This window comes from Nerophis lumbriciformis, linkage group LG05, assembly GCF_033978685.3.
Source record: "Nerophis lumbriciformis linkage group LG05, RoL_Nlum_v2.1, whole genome shotgun sequence".
Classification (NCBI taxonomy): Eukaryota; Metazoa; Chordata; class Actinopteri; order Syngnathiformes; family Syngnathidae; genus Nerophis; species Nerophis lumbriciformis.
This window is the reverse complement of record NC_084552.2, coordinates 17,977,796-17,985,183: the sequence shown is the minus strand read 5'-3', so window position 1 is coordinate 17,985,183 and position 7,388 is coordinate 17,977,796.

Below are 7,388 nucleotides of genomic sequence, written 5' to 3'. Positions count from 1 at the left end.
TCATCTGGTTCACCTCAGTGATGAGGAGCAGCAGCTGTACCACCAGTTCCTCCCGCATGACAAGACTTCTCACCCTATCTCTAAAATGTGGCTAAAATTAGTATTTTAGCCACATTTACCAGCGATCTTGTCCTTCCAGTCAATACCCAAAGCTCACGTACATAGGTGAGGGTAGGAGCATAGATCGGCTTTGCCTTTTGACTCAGTTCCCGACTCACCATGTTGCAGATTCTGCATCAATGTAGATCTCGCACCAATTCGTCTGTTGATTTTCAGGTTACATCCTTCCTCTAAGACCCAAAGATCCTCCTCAACTTGGTCCGGGATCACTGACCCAGAGAAAGCACTCCACCTTGAAGGACTTGAAGGTTCTTACTCCCATCCTGGCCGCTTCTCATTCAGCTGCAAAGAGAACTGAAGGCATACTTGCCAACCCTCCCGATTTTCCCAGGATTCTCCCGAATTTCAGTGCCCCATCCGAAAATCTCCCGGGGCAACCATTCTCCCGAATTTCTCTCGATTTCCCCTGGACAACAATATTGGGGTCGTGCCTTAAAAACACTGCCTTTAACATCCTCTCTCACCTGAAACCTTCACCCTTTAACAGCCGCACGCTGTCCAGGCGTCCCCATTTCCTCCATATAAACAGCGTACCGGCCCAGTCACATAATATTGTAGCGTTGGACGGGTTTAACAATGGTATTTACTCGAAGATGTCAAGAAATGCTGACATGTTGTATGATCTTTTACCTGGTTTAATGATAACACAAGCCAACGGCCATACATGTCACACTGACGGTGGCCATATAAACAACTTTAACACGGTTACAAATATGCGCCACACTGTGAACCCACACCAAACTAGAATGACAAACATATTTCGGAAGAACATCCGCACCGTAAAACAATATAAACACAACAGAACAAATACCCAGAATACCTTGCAGCACTAACTCTTCCGGGACACTACAATAAGATCTACGGCTTTTGGAGCTGCACACACAACAAGAAGAAGACAAAGCAGAAGAACGAAGAAGAGACATGGCGACGGCGAGTAAGAAGAAGAAATACGCTTGCAAGTTCCAAAATGATTGAAAAAAAGAATTTCATTTCATCCAGAAAAGCTCGAAGGGGAAGGGGTATACTGCCTGCACCATACCCCAAAACCCCCCGACCCCCACCACCCCACCAAAACAAAACAAGGTTTTCAAGAAAAATGTTACAAAGACTTCCCTTGGCTTCATTATGATGCAGTATTAAAGAGAGTTTTGTGTTTTTATTGCAAGGCAATTACTAGGACAAACACTTTTTTCTGTTAATTAACAATTATTTAATGTTAAATAATTTAATGTGAATTAATCTGTTAATGTTGTTGTGGGGCGGCCTGGCTCGGTTGGTGGAATGGCCGTGTCAGCAACTTGAGGGTTCGAGGTTCGATCCCCACATCCACCATCCTAGTCACTGCCGTTGTGTCCTTGGACAAGACACTTCACCCACCTGCTCCCAGCATACTTGCCAACCTTCCCAATTTTCCCGGGAGACTCACGAATTTCAGTGCTCCTCCCGAAAATCTCCCAGGGCAACCATTCTCCCGAATTTCTCCCGATTTCCACCCGGACAACGATATTGGGGGCGTGCCTTGAAAGCACTGCCTATAGCATCCTCTACAACCTGTCGTCACGTCCGCTTTTCATCAATACAAACAGCGTGCCGGCACAGCCACATAATATATGCGGCTTTTACACACACATAAGTGAATGTAAGGCATACTTGATCAACAGCCATACAGGTCACACTGAGGGTAGCCGCATAAACAACTTTAAGACTGTTACAAATATGCGCTACACTGTGAACCCACACCAAACAAGAACGACAAACGCATTTCGGGAGAACATCCGCACTGTAACACAACATAAACACAACAGAACAAATACCCAGAATCCCTTGCAGCACTAACTCTTCCAGGACGCTACAATATATACCCCCGCTACCACCAACTCCCCACCCCCCCATCTCCCGAATTCGGAGGTCTCAAGGTTGGCAAGTATGGCCATACTTGCCAACCTTGAGACCTCCAATTTCGGGAGGTGACAGTTGGGGAGGGGGGCTGTGGTTGGGGGCGTGGTTAAGAGGAGGAGTATATTTACAGCTAGAATTCACCAAGTCAAGTATTTCATATATATATATATATATATATATATATATATAAGTATTTCATATATATATATATATATATATATATATATATATATATTTATATATATATAAGTATTTCATATATATATATATATATATATATATATATATATATATATATATGAAATACTTGACTTTCAGTGAATTCTAGCTATATATATATATATATATTTATTGTATTATATATATTTATTTTATTATATATATATATATATATACAAATAAAAGAAATACTTGAATTTCAGTGTTCATTTATTTACACATATACACATACATAACACTCATCTACTCATTGTTGAGTTAAGGGTTGAATTGTCCATCCTTGTTATTGATTGCAACTGTATCTGTCACTATTTTTTTTAACCATGCTGAACACCCTCCCTGATGATGCATTGCTGTGTGGCACGCACAAAAGTGCTTTCATCAAATGCACTAGAGTCTGGAATCTTCCATCTCTCTCTAGCATGCCCCAAAACCGGTCAATCTTTGCTTCCTGAGGAAGATCTTCACTGCCAAGCACTTGGTTGTCCACTACTTCTTCCCGGAGGCTATCCAGGTCCAATCGCAGCTGCGGCTTGGAACTTACAAGCGTATTTCTTCATCTTACTCGTCGTCATCGTGGAGAAGCTTGCTGAGAAGGAAGAATTAAATTGAACTTGAGAAAGCCAGCACGGACACAGAGCAGGAATGTAATTGTTTTGACTGCTCGAAGAAAACAACATCTTAATCTACGATTTGACTCCATCGAATGGCCTTGATGCTATCAGGATCAGGCTGTGACTCCTCAACGATGGACGCTTTTGACCTTCCTTTTTTTTTCAATAACACCTAGTGTCGAACTTTGAGATCGGCCCCAGTCCACAAAAACATTTCAACATCTCACCCAAGTTAATTGGGCATACATGCACGCACCCGCCTCTCCCCCAATCAACGCCTTCACCACTGCGTCATTCCTCTTCGGGGTTGTGGACGGCTGAGTAGCGCTTTATAGCGTGTCCTTCGTCTCAAGGTTGATAAAGAGACAGGCACAGTCTTTCTATTCATGTTTGTGCTAAAAGACAAGAAAATACAGTAAAGTTTATCAATGATTATTGTTTTTAATGTTATATTTAAATAAATACATTGTTAAATGGTGGTGTTGTCTGTTTCGTTGCTACAAACTAGACAAGATATAGGGCAACGTTTAATTGATTCGGCCCCATGAATATGCCAAGAGCTGCTAGAAAAATGTGTAAGCAACATTACATTTTAACAAACCAGAAAGTATCTTACTTGATTAGCTATAAAGCGCTACTCAGCCGTCCACAACCCCGAAGAGGAATGACGCAGTGGTGAAGGCGTTGATTGGGGGAGAGGCGGGTGCGTGCATGTATGCCCAATTAACTTGGGTGAGATGTTGAAACACACAAAATAGAAGATGGGACCAAGTTCCATACAGTAGCATACGAAATTATGAACAGGCGCAAAATACATTAGTTGTCTGAACCGACGTAAACAGTTATTAAAATAATTAATTTCTAATTCATTCATTTTAATTCTAAAGATTGCAGATAGACACTTTACATTATATATTATATATGTAACAGTCACTGTTCTGCGTTGTGTCTTTTATAGTGATGCACACACAGGAGTTGAGTCGTGGAGGATTTATTCACCTTTTCTTTTTATATAGATCAAGAAAAAGCATCCTTAATATGTGCAGCAATTTTTCCCACTCACATCACCTCATTTTATATTTTTTTCTACAATTAACTATGCCAAAAAAACTCATAACAGACATACCTTTGTTTTTTGAATGGAAACAAAAACAGGGCGTCATACACAGCTAGTCCACAGTAAGCAGGATCTCGAGCTCCACTAAAGAATAAAGAAAGAAAAAATACACACTCATATTAATACCACAGGGGTGTCCAAACTTTTTCCACTGAGGGCCGCACACTGAAAAATCAAAGCAAGCGGGGGCCATTTTGATATTTTAAAATCCAATACAATATATGTATAAAAAATATACATTTAGGCCTCCACTCAGGCTTGATCCCAGGGACCCCAAAGGGTTTTGGTAAAAAAAATACAAAAAATGTGTCATTATTCAGTATTATTATTTTTATTATTATTCAAGTTTTAAATCCCTAGATCAACATTAGGTCTATCTGTCAATATAACGTTTTTAAAGATTTAAGTCGTATGCTCTTTTTGTCAAAGAAAACCCTGTTTTATGGAAAAAACACAAAATATACAATATTTTCACCCAATAAAATTTTTAAGTGGAATATTTGAGATTATATAATAATTGGAGGCAAAAAAAGGTCAATAACTCATAACACCATTGATTTTAATTCATTATTTTTTGAGCGATGACACTTAAAAACGTATAACACAAAAAATATTGGGGAACCAAAAGGGTCCTACTCATTAAAGTGTTAAAAAATAAATTATAAATTTTTTTTTACTGTTTACTTTTAACACAATAATCTCGAGATCAACTTCAGATCTGTCAATTATAAGTTTTATTGTTGTTTATGTTTTTTGTTTGTTCATTTTAGGCCCTTTAAAAAAAAAAAAAAAGCTAAATTTTTTATATGGCAAACACAAAATATGCAACATTTTCCCAAAAAAATATCTCAAAGTGCAATATTTAATGTGACGTAATTGGAGCCTTGGATAGGTCAATAATTCATAATAACATTGATTTTGATTCATTATTTTTTAAAGAAAGAAACAGCCTGCATGGCAGCTTTGTGTTATTAGAGTAACATTGCAACATGTTATTGTTACATTTCACCTGTTTGGTCTTTCATACCACTTTTTATGTTTTACTTTTTTTTTTTTTTAATTGTATTTTAAAATGGGTCATTAAAAAAATGACCTGCGGGCCGCAAATGGCCCCCGGGCCGCACTTTGGACACCCATGCATTAAAGTGTTAAAAAATAAATTATACATTTTTTTTACTGTTTACTTTTAACACAATAATCTCGAGATCAATTTCAGATCTGTCAATTATAAGTTTTATTGTTGTTTATGTTTTTGGTTTGTTCGTTTTAGGCCCTTCTTTAAAAAAAAAAAAAAACAGCTCAATTTTTTATATGGCAAACACAAAATATGCAACATTTTCCCAAAAAATATCTCAAAGTGCAATATTTAATGTGACGTAATTGGAGCCTTGCAGGCACGTGCACACATAGGGCCCTATGGGTGCTTGAGCCCCTGCCCTTTTTTGCCTCGTCTTAAAAAGTGCCCTGTGTGTGTGGTTTTTTTCTTTTTTTTTCTTTAAATAACATTGATAAATTCCTGTCAGGGATGTAAAAAAAACAGCGGTACAAAAACTCAACGTTTTCTTGTAATACCGGGTTGTTTGAGCCTGCCGCTTCCGCCAGAGAGAGAGAGAGGGCGAGTGAGTGAGTAAGTGAGAGGAGAGAGAGCCAACTGCGCCCCTGAGGAGACGTCATGTGACAGTGGAGCAACTTGAACCTGTGAGTTATGGTCTAGTCGCCGTCCACTTATTCAGCATCTAATATGGGTAATATTTCAGAAAAACGCTGTATTATTCTATTATTCAATGTGTCAGTTTCTGTTTTTGCCGGACGTCGGAGCACGGCGCATCAATTGAGCACGGCACATCAATTCCGTACAGAGCAGAGCGGATCGTGCGGGACAGGAAGTAGTGTACAAAATACAAAATAAAACACCAGGTTAATTTTCAAAATAAAATGCACGGCGCATCACATTTCTCTCACAGTAGAGGTTTAGATATAACGTTTATTGTGACTTTGCTATTACTGTGTGGGTAAACAAAATAATAATAATAATAATGATAATAATAACAATAATAAGAAGAAGAATGATAATGATGATAATAATAATTATTATTATTATTATTATTATTAATAATAATAATAATTTCAGCATTCTGGGGATATAAGATGTAGGTTATCTGTTAGGAATATTACCATCTGTATTTAAACTTGATTCATGTTGATTATGCCTGCAGCACAATGCCAAAAAACGAAAGGATACAGAAAAGTAAGGAGAAGGAGCGCCAGGAAGCAGCTAAGGGTAGCAGACCTCTTAATGCATGGCTAAAACCAAGTACTAGCATCATGGAAGCCCTGAATTTACATTGAGGAGCATATTTGGGTATGGGTGGCTTCCATCCTACAGCCCTCTACTGGCCCCTGGTCCATATTTTTGGCCCTGTATTGCGTTTCAGTTGTTTAGTCTGAGCATTAAGTGAGAAAGACCATAAGTTACAACTTGATGGTGTTTTCATCAAGTTAAGGGAAGAAGGACAGATTTTCTCATTGAAGTTTTTTCCATTTGAGTATTTATTTTTGTATTTTTTTTCAAAGTTCATGTTGCACTGTTCAACGTTCAATATTAAAGTGCTTATCTTTAACAATAAATAGCCTAATAATAAACCAGTGTTTTGTTGCTTTTCATGTCTTCCAAGCCTATGATAATGTGAATTAACTCATTATGACAATAATTTGTTGACACAAAAGAAATGGCAATCACTTTTACCTACAAAGGACACACAGCTAAGTAGTTAGCTTCCTATTAGCAAATTTAATTTTACATTAATTTCCATATTGTGCAAAGGACCAAAAAAAAATGTCCTGCCCTTTTCTGACTTTGAGCCCCTGCCCCTCTATAATCATGTTCACGTCCCTGGAGCCTTGGATAGGTCAATAATTCATAATAACATTGATTTTGATTCATTATTTTTTAAAGAAAGAAACAGCCTGCATGGCAGCTTTGTGTTATTAGAGTAAACATTGCACCATTTTATTGTTACATTTCACCTGTTTGGTCTTTCATACCACTTTTTATGTTTTAAATTTTTTTAATCGTATTTTCAAATGGGCCGTTAAAAAATGACCTGCGGGCCGCACTTTGGACACCCCTGTAAAATACCACATGCAGCGGCACACAAGATGTCCACACAGACAGAGATTTTGGCCCGTGCGCAAACTCACGAGACCAGGAAACCCCGTTTTAACAGCATAGCATTAAGCTAACCACGTGGATTAGTTTAATGCTATATGACGTGGCTAGCTTAATGCTATATGCTACCGCTAGCATTAAACTAGCGGTAGCATAGCATTAAACTAATCCACGTGGTTAGCTTAATGCTATGCTACCGCTAGCATTAAACTAGCGGCAGCATAGCATTAAACTAATCCACGTGGTTAGC